Genomic DNA, 22,746 nt, shown 5'->3' on the forward strand with positions numbered 1-22,746 from the left:
TGCCATATATATATACATATACTTAGGAGCATTGAGAAGTAAAAAAGGGGACCAAACCAGAGACAAAATAGGAAAGAGAGGTAGTTGAATAGCCCAAGCAGTATTAGAGGGAGATAGGGACCAGTAACTCAAAATGCGGAAGATCACCCTCCAGTGGGTGGAAAAAGTGATTTAGTCTAATGGTTGTGTCAAGGCCTCACTATAGCCATCAAGAAAGAGGGCAGTTTAAAAATATAATTATATTAAAATTAGAACATAGTACATAATAAATGTTATGGGATAAAATACTATGAAGTATAACCATGTCCAGACCAATAAAATTATAATATAGCTTCCTTATGAAGTATTGCCTCTGTGGGTATCCTACAGAAATTAAAAAAACTCCTTCTCACCCTGAGTAGCAATAGTGTATTCTCTCTAAAGATATATTGAAATCCACAAGGGACAGCCAGTCCACTAACTGGGTGTTCATGCTTTTTCCATGAGTGGTGTATCAGATGTTTTACACAGTTTATCAAAGTTTTAAAAAGGAGTGCACCTATATTTACATGTAGAAGGAAATGAACTGAAGAAGAAAATAACTTGAAGAAAACAAGTGGGGAAAGGTCTACTGTGCATACCAGGACCTGCCCATTCGGTCACACTTTCCCAATATGATTTAATATGTGAGCAATGACACCAGATGTGAAGTGTCCATCTTTGCAGCACCTCCAACAGATGTCAGTAAGGTTGGGGCATATAATGTGTAGGTGTTGTGGTGTAAGATATCAAAGCATAAAAATTTTAATGTTGGTTTCAATCATTAATATAGAAAAAAAATAGGTGTGTGAGGGGAGGGGCCTGTTACATAAGCTACTTATAAAACAGCAAAAGAAAGCATCTTTAATACTGAACTGGAGGAGCATAGTTTTTAAAAGTGAGTTAAAGGTCTAGTAATATGCTAATTAGGGTGATTCTGAATGAAATGTCGAACCTGGAAGTGTGAGCGTCAATTATCATAATTTCCCCTATTTCTGATTTAATATTGGTAAATTTAGGTATAGAAGAGAGAATTCCCAAGGTGGAAAGGACAGATTTCCAAGAATTTGATCTTTCAAGTTAAGTACCCCAGACAGGTTTCCTCGAACTCAAGCCAAGGGTGCCAAACGTCATGGCGATGCCAATTTATTATTTGCAGTAGTTTGATGGTATTTTGTGATGTGAGGAATCCCTAGTCCACCACTGTCTCTTGATGAGTATAAAGCAGTTCTAGTTATTCTTGATTTCATTTTACCACAAATGTATCTGTCTATGATTTGTAGTAGGGAATAAATATATTGCAAATGTAGAGGGAGTGGTAGTGTTTTAAATAAGTATAAAATTTGGGGTAATATGGACACCTTGACAGTATGTATCCTGTCTAGCCAAGAAATGTTGAGGTGTGATCCCCAAGAGTGGAGCTCTGAGTGAATTGTGAGTCTTAGTGTTTCATTCCTAAATATTTCTGACTAATGGGTTTAATTTTGAGTTTAACAGATTGTCTGTCTGATAAAAGTAATTTCTCTTTCCATTGCTGTAATATTGAGTAGTTCAGACTTATTCCAGTTGATAGACCATAGATTTGTAGCTCTGGTAATACTGTTGGTAGAGAGAGAGTGAGTATCAGGATGCAAAACAAAATGTTTTTTAGCCGTTTCTTTGACTGCATGAACTTTAAAGGAATATATTTTATCCTCCTTGGATTTGAATAAAATTTATGTTATATAGCTGTGTGCCATTTTCTTCCACAGCTGCATTCATTACTTTTGGAGAATTCAGAACCTGGCCACCATGAGGAGGCAAAGACACCCCAGCCAAAGGCTTAAATACCTCCCCTACTTCCCTCATCCCCCAGTCATTCTTTGCCTTTCGTCTCAGGAGGTTGGCAGAGAAGTGTCAGAAGATTGAAGATAGTCTCTCATGGAGGGTAGTACTCTTTGAAATGGGACTGGAGTTTTAAGTAATCCGGTCAGCCTCTAAGTGAGGGCATGGATGAAAGTTAGAGTCCGGAGATGCAGGGGGAGTTCTTCTGCGAAACCATTCTGACTCATATTAACAGCTCCTGGGCAATCAGCGTTGACGAGTTTCGCTGCCTGCCTTTATTCACTCAAGTCCATGTCAGAAGCGATGCTACTTTCTGTCACACTTGAAGGGCCGTGTTCCTGTTCCACGGCGCAGATTCCGGTAAGATCATTTCATTTTATTTAGATATGTGAATGTAATGTTAATGAAAGAAGCCAGGGCCCCAGTCGGACTCCTTTATCCTAAATGGAATCAAGAGTTAATATCTCCTGAGGGGGGTTATTGAACAGGGGGGACTTTAATCATGTTTGTTATGTGATTTTATCTGCTAATGTGTAGGGATACTTGGGCTCATGGCTATTCGGACATAAGGTTCTTGTATCATCAGATTGAGCAGTCCTAGGGACTGGCGTGCTTTTTTTGGCTTACACAATGCACCTCGTGACCGGGGGTGGTCACGTTGTGTTCCATTTCCGCACCTTGACCGAGTGGCGACAGATGGAGTCTGTTTGTTAGTTGTCTGGTTCACGGGAGGTGGTGAGTGCCCCAGCCATTGGGGGGTGTAAGGTGCCTTTTAGTGTTTGTCCATAATTACAATCTCCAAGTTATGGAGGATTTTGATTTTTTGGAAACGGATATCTCTGATTCGTAGTATATGTCTTGCATTGAATCTGAAATGGCCCGGGTTATCTATGCCCATCAGTTATGTGCCGATTGCCGCTCTAGAGTTCTCTCTTCTCCCGGATCTGGGAATTTAGAGTGTGCTGAGCCATCCGCCCCTGAGGATTCCATGTCCTATGAGGCGCGTGCCCCAGAACCTTCTTTTGCTACGCAAGCAGGTGTCCCTACGGCCGTTACTCCGCATGGCCATATCTATGGCGTTGGCTCATTTATATCTCCCTAGAGAGGTATTTTAAGATACTGTCTGTGTTCTGTTAACCAGGGTTCGTCGGGCGTGGGATCGCCTGAGTCAGACCTTCTGGGGAAGCGATGGCCCCTGAGGGGGCGTCCATTGACCCGGCGGGGGATCATTTTGCCTTCAGTTATAGACTGGCATGTCTGCGTGTTCCACTTAGGAATGTATTTAAGCCTTTGCCTGGGGTGTCTTTGACTCCTCCTGGTGGCCAGTTTCTGAATTCCCAAAAGTTATGAATGCAGCTGTGGACTCTTCCCGTGAGAAGAAAAGAAAATTATCAGGTAAGCATAATTTGTTTTCTTCTACTTTTGTCGCAAAACAAAATGTTGCCATTTAAAGTGAGATTTTGTAAGCAGTATTACCTATTGTTAGCCCTGTAATAGTAATGTTATTTCTAATGCATTACGCTAGTATTAATGGTTAATGCAAACAATGTGGAGGGGAGTGGGCATCCTTACCTTGTTTAATATGGGAAAAACAGATGACTGCTTACTATTGATCCTAGCAGAGGGATGGTGATGTAGTGCCCAATTATTAAAAACTCGCTGGCATGGAGAGTAATCATTAGCTTATTTTACTAAACACTTGATTGTACAAAGTGTCTCTCTTCCACAAAAAAATGTGAAATCCCCTTAATGAGATTACCAGATCCCATGGTAAAAAGTTGCTTTTAAAACATTTACTAAGGGGCCTCATAATACTGATAAGGCTTCTTATAGAATCTCACCAGACCAGAGAGCTCTAGAGAATTGGGCCCATAGTGAGAGTATGCTATAAATAAACTGAAAAGTGAAGCCAAAGTGAGACAGGGTGAAAGCCATAAATGACCAGTCCACCCAGTCAGACACCTTCTCGGAATTCATGGATAACAATGTGGGTAACCCATGTATTGTATGAATTGTAAAGACTTTATGGTGCTATCCCTGGTTTTTCTTGCAGGTATAAACACACATTGGTCTGGTCTGAGTGTATGAGTTTAGGGAGCAGTGTATTTAAACTATTTGCTAGGATTTTTGCATAGATCTTTATATCTACATTTTATGTTAAAATTGCAAAATAGGCCTATAATTTTGCAGGTAAATGAGGTTGTTTTCCTGGTTTGGGGATGATCATGATGGAAGCTTACAACATACTTGGGAAAGAACCACCTTCTGCAATAGCTAATTCACTTAATGTGGACAAAGGATATTATTAAATTAAAGGTATTTGACCATAACCCCATCAAAGCCAGGGGCCTTCCCTTTACCTACATATTTGTTTGACAAAGGGCCAGGAACCCCGAAACGTTGCTACACTGACCTAATAAAATAATCTTTACATTTTAACCCCAAGGGTGTTACCTTTATTTCTCTATTGCCCTTTAGCTACATTTTTGATAACCCCCTGTACCTTCAAGATGGTAATGGATGAGTCCATAAATGTACGGTCAAATTATGAATTAGTCTTCTGCAAATTCACCTCTAGGGGATCCTGTTCAGGGAATCCGTAACTGGAATGTGCACTCATAAGTTTTTTTTTGTTGTTTTTTTTAATATTATAGAGACATAATAGGCTGTGAATACTTCCGCAATCTCCCTGTTTGTTCAAAGTTCCAAGTCAGGTGAAGTTTGGAGTGTTTAGATACAGGTTTTATACTGTTTCTTTTTTATGTGTCTGGCTAATAACTTCGCTCTTCCAGGAAATTTAAGGGACATTGTGTGGGAAATATTCCCTCAATGATTTTTCAAGTTGGTGGACCATTAAAGTGTCAGTAAGCAAGCAATCATCAAATCTCCAGCTAAATTGGACTGCAGACTGGCCATTCCAGTGCACAAGAGACTGACTTTTTTTAGTAATTCAAAAGGGACATCTTTCCTGATAAATAGAGCTACCCCATTTAGTTTTACTAGTATCAAAATTTGCAAATAAACTAAACATTTTAAATGATGCAAAAATTACCTATGCTTTTATAGTTAAATTGTGATCTTAGTCACCCAATATCGCCATATTCTGCTTAGCCAGTCACCAACTTACAATGTGTCCCAATGTTAACTGGTCCTAACACTACAATACTTTGCCTTTATGGGCTGAATCATTCCTGCTTTTCTCTTTATAATATAATTTTTATTTGGGGACAACCAAGTCTTTCACATTCTGGGAAATAATAATAACCTGGTGGACTAATCTGGAAGATGAAAGAAACAAGAGTGGCACCTGTGTGTACCAGTAGATAACCAAATGATAATTGGATCAGCCAATAGGATTGAAGTTAAATCCTATTGGCTGATTGCATCAGCCAATAGGATTTTTTCAACCTTAATTCCGATTGGCTGATAGAATTCTATCAGCCAATCTGAATCTAAGGGACGCCATCTTGGATGATGTCACTTAAAGGAACCTTCATTCGTCAGGAGTCGTCGTAAGAAGAGGATGCTCCGCGCCGGATGTCTTGAAAATGGAGCCGCTCTGCGCCGGATGGATGAAGATAGAAGATGTCATCTGGATGAAGACTTCTGCCCGTCTGGAGGACCACTTCTCCCGGCTTGGATGAAGACTTCTCCCAGCTTTGTTGAGGACTTCTCCCGGCTTCGTTGACGATGGATGTCCGGTCTTCAAAACTGTAAGTGGATCTTCGGGGGTTAGTATTAGGTTTTTTAAGGGTTTATTGGGTGGGTTTTAGTTTTAGATTAGGGTTTGGGCAGCAATAGAGCTAAATGCCCTTTTAAGGGCAATGCCCATCCAAATGCCCTTTTCAGGGCAATGGGGAGCTTAGGTTTTTTTAGTTAGGGTTTTATTTGGGGGGTTGGTTGTGTGGGTGGTGGGTTTTACTGTTGAGGGGTTGTTTGTATTTTTTTTACAGGTAAAAGAGCTGATTTCTTTGGGGCAATGCCCTGCAAAAGGCCCTTTTAAGGGCTATTGGTAGTCTAGTTTAGGCTAGGGTTTTTTAGATTTTGGGGGGATTTTTTTTTATTTTGATAGGGATATTAAATTAGGTGTAATTAGTTTAAATATCTTGTAATTTGATTTTATTTTGTGTAATTTAGTGTTTTATTTTTTTGTAATTTAGGTAATTGTATTTAATTTAGGTAATTGTATTTAACCCCTTAATGACCGGACCATTTTTCAATTTTCTTACCCTTAATGACAATGGCTATTTTTAAATTTCTGCAGTGTTTGTGTTTAGCTGTAATTTTCCTCTTACTCATTTACTGTACCCACACATATTATATACCGTTTTTCTCGCCATTAAATGGACTTTCTAAATATACCATTATTTCCATCATATCTTATAATTTTCTGTAAAAAAAAATACAAAATATGAGGAAAAAATGGAAAAAAACACACTTTTTCTAACTTTGACCCCCAAAATCTGTTACACATCTACAACCACCAAAAAACACCCATGCTAAATAGTTTCTAAATTTTGTCCTGAGTTTAGAAATACCCAATGTTTACATGTTCTTTTTTTTTTTTGCAAGTTATAGGGCCATAAATACAAGTAGCACTTTGCTATTTCCAAACCACTTTTTTTTTAAATTAGCGCTAGTTACATTGGGACACTGATATCTTTCAGGAATCCCTGAATATCCCTTGACATGTACAGGTATACCTCACTTTACAGCGCTTCACTTTACAGCGCTTCGCTAATACAGCGCTTTGTGGAGCTGAAGTTCAACATCCAAGGATTTTAAAACAGTGCTGTAATCTTCGTGAGATTGCAAGAAAAGTGACTGGCACAATTTTATTATGCTTAGTTCACTCTGTTTACAGCATTACAGTGCAATCTATGTCTCAGTGCTATACTCTGGCAAATTGTACTATAGTGATTGTCACTATTTTACAGGTACAGTATTTATTGAATACTGTGCTGTGCGAGTGTTAAACTAAACTTAGCGCTATTGCACACCTAATATAAGTTAATTAAAATATGTTTTTAAGTTTTTAAACACACTGGCAAGGAGGGAAAAGAAAGCTAAAACTGCCTTGTTTCACTTTAAGGCGGTTTTCACTTTACAGCGGGGCTCCGGTCCCTAACCCGCTGTATGAGCGGGGTATACCTGTATATATTTTTTTTTAGTAGACATCCCAAAGTATTGATCTAGGCCCATTTTGGTATATTTCATGCCACCATTTCACCGCCAAATACAATCAAATAAAAAAAAACTGTTAAATTTTTCACAATTTTAGGTTTCTCACTGAAATTATTTACAAACAGCTTGTGTAATTATGGCACAAATGGTTGTAAATGTTTCTCTGGGATCCCCTTTGTTCAGAAATAGCAGACATATATGGCTTTGGCGTTGCTTTTTGGTAATAATAAGGCCGTTAAATGCTGCTGCGCACCACACTTGTAATATGCCCAGCTGTTAAGGGGTTAATTAGGTAGCTTGTAGGGTTAATTTTTAGCTTTAGTGTAGAGATCAGCCTCCCACCTGACACATCCCACCCCCTGATCCCCCCCTGACCTCCCTCAAACAGCTCTCTTCCCTCCCCCACCTCACAATTGTCACAGCCATCTTAAGTACTGGCAGAAAGTCTGCCAGTACTGAAATAAAAATCATTTTTTATTTTTTTTTATTTATTTTTTCATACTGTCTGCAGTCTGCATCCCCCCTTACCCCACAACCTCCCTGATCCCCCCATACATCTTTCTAACCCTCCCCCTCTACCTATTTGCCGCCATCTTGGGTACTGGCAGCTGTCTGCCAGTACCCAATTTGCCCCCAAAAATAGGGTTTTTTTTACTTTTTAGATGAAAAATATGTTTTCTGTAGTGTAGCTGGGCCCCCCTTAATAATCTACATCCCTCCCCCTCCCAGATCCCTTACTACTCAAAGAAGATCCCCAGGACCCCAGGCATCTGCATTAATTATATATTTTTTTTCTATTTCTTCCGGTCATATATTCTATTTCTTCCGCCCCCGCTCCCCCCCCCCCGCCGCAACCGACGATATTGCAGGAACTATTCAAGACTGATACCGATCGGGAGCATATACTTAACGGTCCTCCCAGAAGCTGCTCCCACCCACCAACGAATGTGAGATCACTATAGTCCGATGCAGGGAGGGCCACAGAGTGGCCCTTTCTGCATCGGTGGGTAAAATAAGGGATTGCAGTGATGCCTCAATATTGAGGCATCACTACAATCCCTTGTAAGCAGCTTGTAAGCATCATGATCGCTTCCAGCGCTTCTAACAACAGAGGACGTACCAGGTACGTCAATTGTCATTAAGGGAATGTTTTTCCATGACGTACCTGGTAAGTCCTCTGTCATTAAGGGGTTAATTTAGGTAATTGTATTTAATTTAGGTAATTTATTTAATTGTAGTGTAAGGTTAGGTGTTAGTGTAAGACAGGTTAGGTTTTATTTTATAGGTAAATTTGTATTTATTTTAGCTAGGTAGTTAGTAAATAGTTAGTAACTATTTAGTAACTATTCTACCTAGTTAAAATAAATACAAACTTGCTTGTAAAATAAAACCTAAGCTAGATACAATGTAACTATTGGTTATATTGTAGCTAATTTAGGGTTTATTTTACAGGTAAGTATTTAGTTTTAAATAGGAATTATTTAGTTATTAATAGTAGGTTTTCTTTAGATTTATTTTAATTATATTTAAGTTAGTGGGTGTTAGGGTTAGACAGGTTTAGGGGTTAATAATTTTAGTATAGTGGCGGCGATGTTAGGGGCAGCAGATTAGGGGTTAATAAGTGTAGGTAGGTTGCGGTGACATTGGGGGCGGGAGATTAGGGGTTAATAAAAATAATGTAGGTGTCGGCGATGTTGGGGGCAGCAGATTAGGGGTTAATAAGTATAATGTAGGTGTTGGCGATGTCCGGAGCGGCAGATTAGGGGTTAATAAATATAATGTAGGTGTCGGGGCGGCGGATTAGGGGTTAATAAGTGTAAGATTAGGGGTGTTTAGACTCCATGGGGAAATTGTGCATGAGCACGTAAAACCAGCTCACCGCTGACTTAAGCAGCGCTGGTATTGGAGTGCGGTATGGAGCACAAGTTTGCTCTACGCTCACTTCTTGTCTTTTAATGCCAGGTTTATGAAAACCTGTAATACCAGCGCTGTAGGGAAGTGAGCGGTGACAATAACGTGCAAGTTAGCACCGCACCCCTCTTACTGCAAAACTCGTAATCTAGCGCAGTGATTTTCAACCTTTTTTTTGCCGTGGCACACTTTTTTACATAAAAAAATCCTGTGGCACACCACAATCCCAAAATTTAAAAAAACCACACATTGTAGCCTTATACAGCATATATATATATATATATATATATATATATATATATATATATATATATATATATATATATATATATATATATATATATATATATATATATATATAAATAATAAAAAAACAAGCAAAATTTAAAAAATATGTCACACTGTTGTCAGTCTGCCGCGGCACACCTGAGGATCTCTCACGGCACACTGGTTGAAAAACACTGATCTAGCGGATAATTTATAATACTTTATAGAAAGAGTTTAATAGAGAAAGGGCAGGAACAGAAAGATAGAAACTGTAATATATTTTGAGGGGACCATTACCTGGTTGGCCATTTACCCAAAGAATATAAAAGGATTTAATTGGCTGCCTAATTGTCATAATTAAATAGGCCAATGTTTATGATAATAAACCAATTCTATTGTAATAGTTCTCCTATGGGATGAAGTCATTCTAAAAATAGTTAAATTGTACAGGTATAAAATGAGGGGGTGTGAAGAGATCGGATTTTAATTATCTAAGTATAATTCCTGTTCTGAGGGGGGGGACAAGCAGGCTGAACAAAGGAAAATAGTTGAAAAGGAGGCCATCTCTAACTTAGAGCCAACTACAGAAAAGTCCAAGGTGACGGAGGGGAGAAAGGCAGTTGAGGAAGTAAAGTGGATTTGAATAATTCTCTGTCTCCCAATCACTTGTCAACAAAACTATATAACTGTTAACATAAGAGTGCAATTTTAACAAAAAAACAGGATGAATCCTGTAAAAGGGAGGTTGCTAGTGCTGAGTTTAGAGGGGCAATTATTTCCAAGAACTTCCTCCCTCACAGGAAGCATATTCTAAAGTTGTGAGCCAGAAACAAAATACTACTCCCATGTTAACAAAGGCTCAGTTCATCATCCCTTGGTAACCTCCCCAAGCTAAGCTGCATCTTTGTCTTCAGAGAGATTTTTCATAAGTTTTTTGTTGGCTACTTCATGCCATTGACAATAGTGAGGTCTTGGCCTTTTTGTCGATGAGGGTCCACATTAGGTTGCTGAACCAGACGCTTCTTTTTAATGGTGGCAATAAGGTAAGGGACAGTGATATTCAAGGCCTTGCAGAAATGTATTATTTCTAGGGGATTCTTGCTGTAAAGGCATAAAGATAAATGGGGAAGCCCCAATAGTAGGATATTTTCTTGACCCTGAGTAGCGAGGTAAAAGAGGACAGGTCCTTTAGCTGTTACAGGGTCCTTGGAGATGGCAAATATTTGTATTGTATATCCCTGAAAGACAACGTTTGTTAGTGTGCATAGGAGAGTAACGCCTCCCTGTCTGTAAAACAGAGGCAATGAACAATAACGTCCCTTGCAGGTTTGTTAGTGGTTGGTCTTTGGCTTGAAGGCTTATGGGCTCCTTTCATCTGCAAGTTGCTATTCATAGGGGATCCATCATCTGCAATGGCATAGAAAACATCCATAAGGTAGACAATGCGCATGTCATTGGAGATTTACCGTATATTCTTAGGTTGTTGTGGTGACTCCTATTTTCCAGGTCATCTATTCTGTTATATAAGTCCTGAATTTGTTCTTCATAATTGTAAGACCTTTTTGGAAAGTTTATCTATATCATTGCTGAAAGAGTTCTACTCATCCTCAAGTGCTCCCCTCCACACACACACACTGAAGGCAAGTTCACTGATATCATGGCAAATAGCTGCATTCCCCTGCTTTAGGTCATGGATAATTTTAGCAAACATTTCTTCTATATATGTTTTTGTAGGAAGTTTTTTTTATGTTTGCTTTTTTAAGGGGAGAGGAGTCCAAGGTGGTGTCTCTGGCTAAGCAGATGGGTTTTAAAGGGTATCAGCATCTGTTAGCAGACAGCAAATGTGCAGCACGGTCCGAACCCTTGAAATAGGAGTCCGCAGACAAAATAGTACTCAGGGATTTTTCCACATTTCCTGCCTTTCTCGCCATATTACTAGAGCTTAACAATACCCCTTAAGTGTGTATTAAATACAGAAATCTTCCGCTGACTCTATATAACAAATAGATTAATGAGCAACTGGTTCAAATATTGATGAAGGTGCATCCAAAATTATGTAGAAATATAAAAAATCTGTTTCAACAAGAGAGAGTCAGTCACGCAGTTCAGTTAAGAAGGTAAAAACCTGAAAAAATAGGGGGTTAGCCACTTTATACATTCATTAATCCTTATCAAGTCTATGGGACCTATTTATTATGTGTCTGTCAGACATGATCCGATCAGTGGGTCATGTTCGACAGACATCGCTGAATGTGGAGAGCAATACGCTCTCCGCATTCAGCATTGCAGCAGCAGCTCTTGTGAACTGCTGGTGAAACACCGCCCCCTGCAGATTCGCGGCCAATCGGTCGCTAGCAGGGGGGTATCAACCCGATCGCATTTGATCGGGTTGAATTGCGGCAATGTCTGTCCGCCTCCTCAGAGCAGGCGGACAGGTTATGGAGCAGCGGTCTTTATACCGCTGCTTCATAACTGGTGTTTCTGGCGAGCCTTCAGGCTCGCCAGAAACACGGGGCTTCAAGCTCCATTCGGAGCATGATAGATAGGCCCCTAAGTGCTGTAGGTATTACATAAAAGGAGAAGCCACAGGTACTGTTTTTATATTTCATGTTTTTTTTTATTTATATTTAAACAGATATGTTATGTTTAAATCTTTTTTTATTGGTTGCAAAGAATGAAAACAAAACTTACAGGAACCTACGGCGTCAGATCTAGCCGCATATTACAACAATATTAATAACAAGATGATACAAAGGCTATAACATTTCAGTGAGTAGTACCTCACAATAAAAGGTATATTAGAGAGGTTCCAATCCCACTCAGCTTCTTCAATTTGTATACATCGTGAGGTCAAACATGGCATTTCCTGAGGGTGGGTAAAATTTCAAGTAATTAAAGGAGGGAGAAAAAGGGAAAGTGCAAAGGAGGGAAAACGAGAGAACAAAGAAGGTTGTAAGCGCTATCGGTGACCTTATACATAGGAGAAAGTGGGTCAGCTGCCCCTAATAGTTCAAATGTGTTCAACTAGCTGCCAAGGGTCTAAGAATGAGTAGTTGTCGGCAGGGTTGGGTGATTAAAGCCATTTCTATAGTTCCAGTAAAACCAGATCTCGTCATTCGAGTTTTTAGTGTCTAGGGACCACGCTGCTAGATCATACATGTTATATGTATGTTGGATTTTGTTTTTAATCTCTTGCCATGACGGTGTCCCCACCTTCCAATATCTAGCTATACAAGTTCTCACTATTGTACATAATATTCTAATGAAAGTGTTTATTGGTTTATTGAGGTGAGGTATGCGTTTGTGGATTAAAGCTTGAGCTATGTTAATCTGCACCTGTTCATCCAGTAGGTAGCTGACTAAATCAGTTAATGATTGCCATATGGTCTGAACCCCAGGGCAGTCCCAGAACATGTGTCGGTATGTGCCAACTTCTCCACATCCCCTATAGCATAGTCTAGAATTGGTATGTGTCGTTCTGAGGTGTGTAAGGTACCATCTGAATATCGTCTTCAGGGTGTTTTCCCTAAGGTCAGCACTCAGTAAGCCCTTAGTGGCTGTCGCCAGGGTCATATGCCATTGTTCTGGTTCTAATCTAATGTTTAGGTCTACTTCCCATCTCTGCATGAGAGGTGTCTTAGTTGTGGTCTTTAATTTTTGTATATCGAGGTATATGTTAGAGATGGAGTGTTTTGGCCTGCCTGTGCTACTACATATGTGCTCTAGGGTAGATCTTCCCTTGGTTCGGGTTGGCTGTATATAGGTGTGTATTGCTGAAGATATTTGGAGGTATAAGTACCAGTGCACAGGGTCTGGGGTTAGTTTATCCTTTAATTGGGCATAAGTCATCACCTTGTTCTGTAGTAAGAAGTCAGCTACCCGGTACAGTCCTTTGTTTTCCCATTTATTAATAGTTCTCTGCAAGTCTTTGTGAAGGAGGTATCTAATGGGCCTCAAAGTTGAGTCTAACGGGCACATCTCTCTTTTGTGTGCTAATTCTGACCATATCACCTGGGTGGTCTCAGTTGTGAGTGGTTGATGTTGTTTAGTCTCGCGTGTGTTGTCTCTATGTACCCATAGTATTGCATCTGTTCTGTCCCCCCCCTTCATATCTGATTCTAGCTGTGTCCATAGGGCTTCCCCTCTGGCCCTAAGTATTAATGTATCTTGGGCCAATCTAGCTGCCTTGTAGTACTCCACTAAGTTCGGAACCCCCAAGCCTCCAAGGCTTCTATGATTTGTCATGGTTCTCCACGCTATTCTGACAATCTTTTTACCTCGGATAAATGACAAAATCTCTGATTGAAGTTTCTCTAAGTCAGGGTATAGGATACGTATGGGGAGAGCTCTAAAAAGATAGAGCAGACAGGGCAGCACTGTCATCTTCACCGCCGCTATTTTCCCCATCCAGGAGAAGTTATGCTTCTTCCATGTCTGCAGGTCTTTTCTGATGGCTCTGTACAGAGGAATATAGTTAGCTTTGTATAGTTGTTGGGTGTGTCCCGTTATTCCCACCCCTAAGTATTTCATGGGGCCCTTAGATTCTTTTAGCTCGAAATTTATTTGGATTAATTTCGTTGTGTGTGGGGGGAGTGCTATTGGCAACATTTCGCATTTATCTGTGTTGATGCGATAGCCAGAGATTAATGAGAACTCTCTTATTGTTTCAAATAGATTGGGTAGTGAATGCATAGGTCTGGTCAGAGTGAGCAGAATGTCGTCCGCGAAAAGACTGATTTTGTATTCCGTCTTGCCCACTTTAACTCCTTCTATGTCGGGGTTCACCCTTATCTGAGCTGCAAGGGGCTCGCTACACAACGCGAATAGCAAGGGGGACAAGGGGCATCCCTGCCTGGTCCCGTTTAAGATTGGAAATAATTTAGATCTATAGCCATTGGAGGAAACCTGGGCCGTTGGGTTAGTGTATATAGTTTTGATGGCGTCCATAAAGGGGCCCTCAAAGTTCATGTGTGTCAAGGTTGTGTTCATGTACCCCCAATCTACCCTATCGAACGCCTTCTCCGCGTCTAACGCGAGAAGCAGAGAAGGCGTTTTTGTGTCACATAGGTGGTGGACCGTGTCCACAATTCGTCTGACGTTGTCCGGGGCCTCCCTGTCTCTAATGAATCCTACCTGGTCTTTATGTATCAGTTTGGGCAATATGTTTGCTAACCTGTTTGCTAGGATCTTAGTAAAAAATTTTATGTCCTGGTTAATCAGGGAAATTGGGCGATAGCTAGAGCATTTTTTTGGGTCTTTGCCTGGTTTGGGTATAATTATAATTTTGGCTTGTAGCAGTTCAGCTGGGATTGGGTATCCTTGCATTATGTGGTTGCAGAATTTGGTCAGATGTGGTATAAGTTCTTTTCTAAACAGCTTATAGTATTCCCCTGGAAAACCATCTGGTCCCGCGGCTTTCCCTGATTTTAAAGCTTTAATCGCTAATACGACCTCTACCGTCGAAATGGGCTCATTCAGCGTCTTTTTGTCGTTGTCTGTTAGTTTAGTTAGTGAGGGGGTCGCTAAAAATCTCTGTGTGAGGTTCTCTGTCTGTGGACTTTGTGTTACTTTTTTACCATCGTAAAGCTGTGCGTAGAAGTCTCCAAAGGCGTCAACTATTTCTTGGGGATGGGACGTGGTTGTGCCGTCTGGTTTCTCTATGATTGGGATATTAGCTGTTTTATATTTTTTTCTGATTTTATGGGCTAAGAATTTGTCTGGCTTGTTAGCGTAAATAAAATACTGTGATTTTAGTTTCATTATAGCTCTGTTGGCCTGGGAGTTTAGTAATTTAGCCAATGAGTCTCTTTTGTGTTGCAGGGTGTTCAGTATGGTGGGGCTCCCCGTTAGTCTGTGTTGTCTCTCCAAGTGTGCTATGTCCTCATGTGTTTGCAGCAAGTCACGTCTTGTCTTTCTATTATGTACAGTTTTTTCTTTTATGAGGGTGCCCCTTAATACCGATTTATGTGCTGCCCATACACACGTCGGATTGTCAGTAGAATCTGTGTTAATGTCCCAGAATTCAGTTAAGTGTTGCAAGGTAGAGGAGTGAACAAGTGGGTTTTTGTGTAAGTTTGGGTCGTAAGTCCAGGATCTAGATCTATTTGGGTCAACCATACTCATCATTTTAAGTACCACCACTGAGTGGTCTGACCATACACAGGGACAAATGTTGGAAGAGTTAAGTATCGGTTGCATGATTTGACTTGTAAGGATATAGTCTAGTCGAGAGTAGGTGTTGTGTGCTGCCGAATAAAAAGTCGTGTCTCTGGTGTTACCATTTAAGATGCTCCAGGAGTCTATTAGTGAATGTGAATTGAGTGAACTCTGAATGTTCCGTATTATGCTGTCTCGTCTTAACAATTTGTTCGAAATTGTCTTTGGTCTCTGTGTGTCCTGTGATAAGATAGGGATGTTGAAATCGCCTGCCATAATAATTCTGACCTGTGACCACTGAGTGATGAGTTGCGATATGCTCGTGAAAAAAATATGTTGTTGTTCATTGGGCGCATAGACATTACACAGAACCACATCTACATTGTCTAGCTGTCCCTTTAAGATTAAATATCTACCTTCGGTGTCTGCTGTGGTGGATTTGTGTATGTAGTTGACTGAGGAGTGGATGAGGATCGAAACTCCCCTCTTCTTTGACTTGGTTGTCGCATGGAAATGAGTGGGGTAGTTTTTGGTCCAGTAGTAAGGGAGTTGAGGTTTTACAAAATGTGTTTCCTGTAGAAACAGTATCTTGGCTTTTAGCAAAGTGTATTGTTTAAAGGCTAATCTTCTCTTAGTGTCAGTGTTAAGGCCCCGTACATTATGTGTGGCTATGGTCAAGTCACCCTCCATTTATTTGTTGTTTGTGGGTAGTTAGCTTACCTGGTCCGCATGAGACCCCTCTAGGTTTCCTACTCTCAAGTATTGTAGACCCTGCCAGGAAGGGCGTCATATCTACCCTCCTGGTGAACCTTAATTGTAAAGACCTCTCTTTTTCGACATCTGAAAACAGACAGAAGCATAAACAGCAGCAATGCAGCACCGCTGGGCTATGGGCCCACCAGTTTGGATCTGGTTCTCTCGTTTCTGCAGGGAAGAATAGAGGGAAAGATAGAAAAAGAACAAGAGGAACAGGGAAAAACATGTTAAGAAAACGTTTAAAGTGCAATAACAGTAAGTCTTAATTAACTGGGGGTGTCGGTTCAGCTTCACCGAATTGAATATTAGTAATGTAGCAAAGGGGCCCCTGTCAATAGGGTAGTGTTTGTGAGCAAAGTCTCATTCCTGGTTGTCTAACAGCTCCGTATCAACAGGGCCGTTCGCTCCAGAGAAAGTAAGCCAGTTTCTCTTCATGCTTGTGTGTTCACATAGTGATTTTGGTGGAAAAGGTGTCTTTTAGGAACTCACATTGCTCTGGCTATCACCATGTGAACGTGTGATATCTGTGGCAAAGAGTGGCCTGTGGGGTCTTTATAACCCTTAATAAGTCCCAAAGAGGAATTTTCAAGTTTTTTGTTTCTTTCTGGTCGATCTTGTCCATTGAGCTTTCGAAATCTGATCCGCTGGTTTCGTTAATCGTTGCAAGGGAGCAGGAGATGTTAATTTTGGGGTTTCTAGGTCGAGAATTTGACAGACTTCCGGAATGTCTGATGGGTCCCTGAGAGTGATTGTTCTGGAGTCTTTGGTAATATACAGGGCAAAGGGGAAGCCCCACTTGTATAATATTTGATGTTTTCTGAGCAGCTGTGTTAACGGTCGGAGGGCACCTCTCCGTTGAAGAGTTCTGATGCTGAGGTCTTGATAAAACTGTATTACGTTCCCTTGAAATTTCAGGGTGGGATTCTTGCGTGCACTCTGTAGGATTTTATCTTTATCTTGGAATAACGCCATTTTGATAATTATATCTCTGGGAGGCATACCTTCTTTGGGTTTAGGTTTGAGGGCTCTATGGGCTCTTTCAATTCCCATGTTGAAGTTGTCTGTTCCCCCTGTCACCTGGTGAAACAGTTGTGCTACATAGGAGAGGAGGTCTTTATTGAGGATGCTCTCTGGTACTCCTTTCAGCCTAATATTGTTCCTCCTACTCCTATTCTCTAAGTCTTCGAGTTTTTCATGGATCTCGTTTAGCTCCTGGTGGTGTGAGGTTACAGTTTGGTTAACATTAGTGATATCTTCAACTAGGGTGTCTGTTTGTTCCTCTAGTGTGTCCATCCGCCCCCCTAGATCAGCAATCTCTGATTTGATTTCAGATAAGCTATTGGTCATTGCTGTGTGCATGTTATCAATTTTGTTCCAAAGCTTTTCAAAATTAGCTGTAATGTCCTGTTTTGAGACTAAGCCTTTCAAGTCTGCTTTGGTCACTGGGGTGATGTCTTCCGTGGGGTCAGGGTGTTCCACATCTGATGTTTCTTGTTCCCCTTCTTCCGTGTCTTCCGTTATGTTTAGTTTGGGGTGTACAGTTGTTTTGAAGTAGGCATTAACTGTGGATGATTTAGTTGTTTTGTCTCCCTTTATCAATCTTCTGGCTGACATTGTTGAGAAGGGTTTTCTGGCACCTATTGTTAGTGGTGCGGTATAAAGGCCGCAAATTAGTGGTTTAATGTCACTTGTTGTGTTGGGCGTCAAAGGTGTTTGTTAGATTAATAAGTGAATCCTAATTAATGATGCGCAATCAACTGCTTTTTATGATTAGAAATTTTGTTAGCTTTGTTATTTGGTTTATCAGAGAAGCTGATGTGGGCCTGTGTCTGTATCTTAATTGTACCGCTGGGCAGTCCCTTATTTCAGCAGTGTGCGGGTCTCAGAGTCTTTTCTTAGGGAGTGTGAGGTTTTATGGGGTGCCTCATTGTTTTGTTTTTCTGAGGTTAGCGGTTCTATTTTACCCCACCTTCTTGGGCTCCCTCTATGTTTTCTTCCTGGCCCTTGGTTATCATATGGTATGTCGAGTTATGTGAGGGATCTGTCTGTTGGTCACAGTATTTTTTCTATCGTTGGGTGTTTCTCAGCCTCCCTTCCTGTGCTCTTTAATGCAGGGGGTCGTGATTACCTGTCCAGGAGCTCCGCTCGCAGTCTCAGATCGTTGCGAGATTTGGCGCCATCTTGGATTTCTCCATGCTGCTTTGTTATGTGTGCGGTGTTGCGCAGCTCTTTTCAGCTTACTCTGCTGCTCTTTCTCTTCGGGGGTTCCCTCCGCAGCGATGCGGTCTCTCGATGCTCCCACTGACCTCCGATGCTGCCGGGCAAGTAGTTTGTGTTTATCCGCTGTTATCTGATGTAGTCGCCACGGTTCCGCTGCATTGTAGTGTCATGAGGTTTACTTCATAATTTATCTCCTGCACCGTTTTTGAGGTTGATAGATCAGCTCAACCATGGACTAGATTAAGGCTCTTTGTTTTAGCATGTTTAGCTAATTGCTAGGGCTCCAAATTGAACTTTTATTCGATGAGCTGAACAGAGCTCACAAATTATGCGGCCATTTCTTAGCTTGGTCAGGCCACGCCCTAAACAGATATGTTAAAGGGACATTTAATACTAAATACATGCTAGACAGAATAATGGAATGAAAGCAAAAATTAACCTAATAATAATAAAACACAATTTTTTTTTAAATTATTTAAATATTGAAAAAATAAATGTTAAAGTTTAGTGTCCTTAAAGGGACAGTCTACACCAGAATTGTTATTGTTTTAAAAGATAGATAATCCCTTGTTTACCCATTCCCTAGTTTTGCATAACCAACACAGTTATATTTATATATTTTTTACCTCTGTGATTATCTTGTATCTAAGCCTCTGCAGACTGCCCCTTTATTTGTTCTTTTGACAGACTTGCAGTTTAACCAATCAGTGATAGCTCCCAGGCAACTTCACGTGCACAAGCACAGTGTTATCTATATGAAAAACATGAACTAACACCCTCTAGTGGTGAAAAACCTGTTAAAATGCATTTTTAAGAGGCAGCCTTCAAGGTCTAAGAAATTAGCATATGAACCTCCTAAGTTAAGCTTTCAACTAAGAATACCAAGAGAACAAAGAAAAATTGGTGATAAAAGTAAATTGGAAACTTGTTTAAAATTACATGCCCTATCTGAATCATGAAAGTTTTTTTTGGACTAGACTGTCCCTTTAACCCTTTAAGGACACAGCTTTCAGTTTGCTCAATTGTTTTATGACGGAAAAAATCCGTCATATGTCCTTAAGAGGTTAAAGTAAATGGAAAGTTTCATGAATGAGTGCCCGGGTTTTTAAAAATGCTATTAAAACAGGGGCACCTTCATTCATGAAACTTTACATTGCAGCATTTTTTAAAAATACTTACCTTTTTCTTTAGCAAACACAGACTGCGATCTTCCGCCCGCAGACCTCTGTACTCACCTCATCAATGACGAAACCGGCTTCCTCTAATCATGGCGTGCACCCCAGAGCATCCATTTTGTGAGGCCACGCCGTGATTGCAGGAAGCCGGTTTCGTCATTGAAGTGCTAAGTACAGAGGAACTGCGGGTGGAGCATCGCGGTCTTTGTTTGCTTAAGAAAAGGTAAGTATTTGTAAAAACAATGCTGCAGTGTAAAGTTTCATGAATAAAGGTGCCCCTGTTTTTAATAGCATTTTTAAAAACCGAACACTCATTCATGAAACTTTAAATTCACTTTAAAACAAGGGTTGCCGCAATATTATAACCTATGTTTCTTTGCTGAGGCCAATCAGGGACAGCTATAAATAACTAACTAGAATATACAACCAATGACTGCAGTGCATGGAATATAGCAGTGTCTGCAGTTCCAGTTCTAACAGGAAATGGAAAGGGCACAATTTTCAAAATGAAATTATAGTAAATGTGGACAAAATAAATAATGACATTTTTTACTACACATAAGCATTTTATATTAAATTCTCAAAGTGTTTTAATGTCCCTTTAGCAAAATGCATTTTTATACAAAACTTTTACATAAATCGAACCCTCTAAATTCTGCAGGGGGGACCAATTTTTTTCCAGATTAATAGTGGAGGGTTATTTAATGCTCTAACTCGAGCGTTAACTACGCTAAGTGGCAAGAGTCCATGAGCTAGTGACGTATGGGATATACATTCGTACCAGGAGGAGGCAAAGTTTCCCAAACCTCAAAATGCCTATAAATACACCTCCCACCACACACATACCTCACTCACGGCTAGATTTAGAGTTCGGCGGTAAAAGGGCTGTTAACGCTCCGCGGGTTTTTTTCTGGCCGCACCATAAATTTAACTCTGGTATCGAGAGTTCAAACAAATGCTGCGTTAGGCTCCAAAAAAGGAGCGTAGAGCATTTTTACCGCAAATGCAACTCTCGATACCAGAGTTGCTTACGGACGCGGCCGGCATCAAAAACGTGCTCGTGCACGATTCTCCCATAGGAAACAATGGGGCTGTTTGAGCTGAAAAAAAACCTAACACCTGCAAAAAAGCAGCGTTCAGCTCCTAACGCAGCCCCATTGTTTCCTATGGGGAAACACTTCCTACGTCTGCACCTAACACCCTAACATGTACCCCGAGTCTAAACACCCCTAACCTTACACTTATTAACTCCTAATCTGCCGCCCCCGCTATCGCTGACCCCTGCATTACACTTTTAACCCCTAATCTGCCGCTCCGTAAACCGCCGCCACCTACGTTATCCCTATGTACCCCTAATCTGCTGCCCTAACATCGCCGACCCCTATGTTATATTTATTAACCCCTAATCTGCCCCCCACAACGTCGCCGACACCTACCTACACTTATTAACCCCTAATCTGCCGAGCGGACCTGAGCGCTACTATAATAAAGTTATTAACCCCTAATCCGCCTCACTAACCCTATCATAAATAGTATTAACCCCTAATCTGCCCTCCCTAACATCGCCGACACCTACCTTCAATTATTAACCCCTAATCTGCCGACCGGAGCTCACCGCTATTCTAATAAATGTATTAACCCCTAAAGCTAAGTCTAACCCTAACACTAACACCCCCCTAAGTTAAATATAATTTTTATCTAACGAAATAAATTAACTCTTATTAAATAAATAATTCCTATTTAAAGCTAAATACTTACCTGTAAAATAAATCCTAATATAGCTACAATATAATTTATAATTATATTATAGCTATTTTAGGATTAATATTTATTTTACAGGCAACTTTGTAATTATTTTAACCAGGTACAATAGCTATTAAATAGTTAAGAACTATTTAATAGTTACCTAGTTAAAATAATAACAAATTTACCTGTAAAATAAATCCTAACCTAAGATATAATTAAACCTAACACTACCCTATCAATAAAATAATTAAATAAACTACCTACAATTACCTACAATTAACCTAACACTACACTATCAATAAATTAATTAAACACAATTGCTACAAATAAATAAAATTAAATAAACTATCTAAAGTACAAAAAATAAAAAAGAACTAAGTTACAGAAAATAATAAAATATTTACAAAGATAAGAAAAATATTACAACAATTTTAAACTAATTACACCTACTCTAAGCCCCCTAATAAAATAACAAAGCCCCCCAAAATAAAAAATTCCCTACCCTATTCTAAAATACAAATATTACAAGCTCTTTTACCTTACCAGCCCTGAACAGGGCCCTTTGCGGGGCATGCCCCAAGAATTTCAGCTCTTTTGCCTGTAAAAAAAAACATACAATACCCCCCCCCAACATTACAACCCACCACCCACATACCCCTAATCTAACCCAAACCCCCCTTAAATAAACCTAACACTACCCCCCTGATGATCTTCCTACCTTGTCTTCACCATGCCAGGTTCACCGATCCGTCCTGGCTCCAAGATCTTCATCCAACCCAAGCGGGGGCTAGACATCCACTGAAGAAGTCCAGAAGAGGGTCCAAAGTCTTCCTCCTATCCGGCAAGAAGAGGACATCCGGACCGGCAAACATCTTCTCCAAGCGGCATCTTCTATGTTCTTCCATCCGATGACGACCGGCTCCATCTTGAAGACCTCCAGCGCGGATCCATCCTCTTCTTCCGACGACTAGACGACGAATGACGGTTCCTTTAAGGGACGTCATCCAAGATGGCGTCCCTCGAATTCCGATTGGCTGATAGGATTCTATCAGCCAATCGGAATTAAGGTAGGAATTTTCTGATTGGCTGATGGAATCAGCCAATCAGAATCAAGTTCAATCCGATTGGCTGATCCAATCAGCCAATCAGATTGAGCTCGCATTCTATTGGCTGATCGGAACAGCCAATAGAATGCGAGCTCAATCTGATTGGCTGATTGGATCAGCCAATCGGATTGAACTATATTCTGATTGGCTGATTCCATCAGCCAATCAGAAAATTCCTACCTTAATTCCGATTGGCTGATAGAATCCTATCAGCCAATCGGAATTCGAGGGACGCCATCTTGGATGACGTCCCTTAAAGGAACCGTCATTCGTCGTCTAGTCGTCGGAAGAAGAGGATGGATCCGCGCTGGAGGTCTTCAAGATGGAGCCGGTCGTCATCGGATGGAAGAAGATAGAAGATGCCGCTTGGAGAAGATGTTTGC

At 40.5% G+C, this 22,746-nt stretch overlaps 1 protein-coding gene across 3 annotated transcripts in view; it reads left to right on the forward strand.

Annotated features, from left to right (window-relative positions):
• MTMR2 (myotubularin related protein 2) overlaps window positions 1-22,746 on the forward strand; it is a 267,450-nt gene that overhangs the window by 115,066 nt on the left and 129,638 nt on the right. The gene's annotated exons all lie outside the window — the stretch shown is intronic.

The sequence above is a fragment of the Bombina bombina genome, chromosome 3, assembly GCF_027579735.1.
Source record: "Bombina bombina isolate aBomBom1 chromosome 3, aBomBom1.pri, whole genome shotgun sequence".
NCBI lineage: Eukaryota > Metazoa > Chordata > Amphibia > Anura > Bombinatoridae > Bombina > Bombina bombina.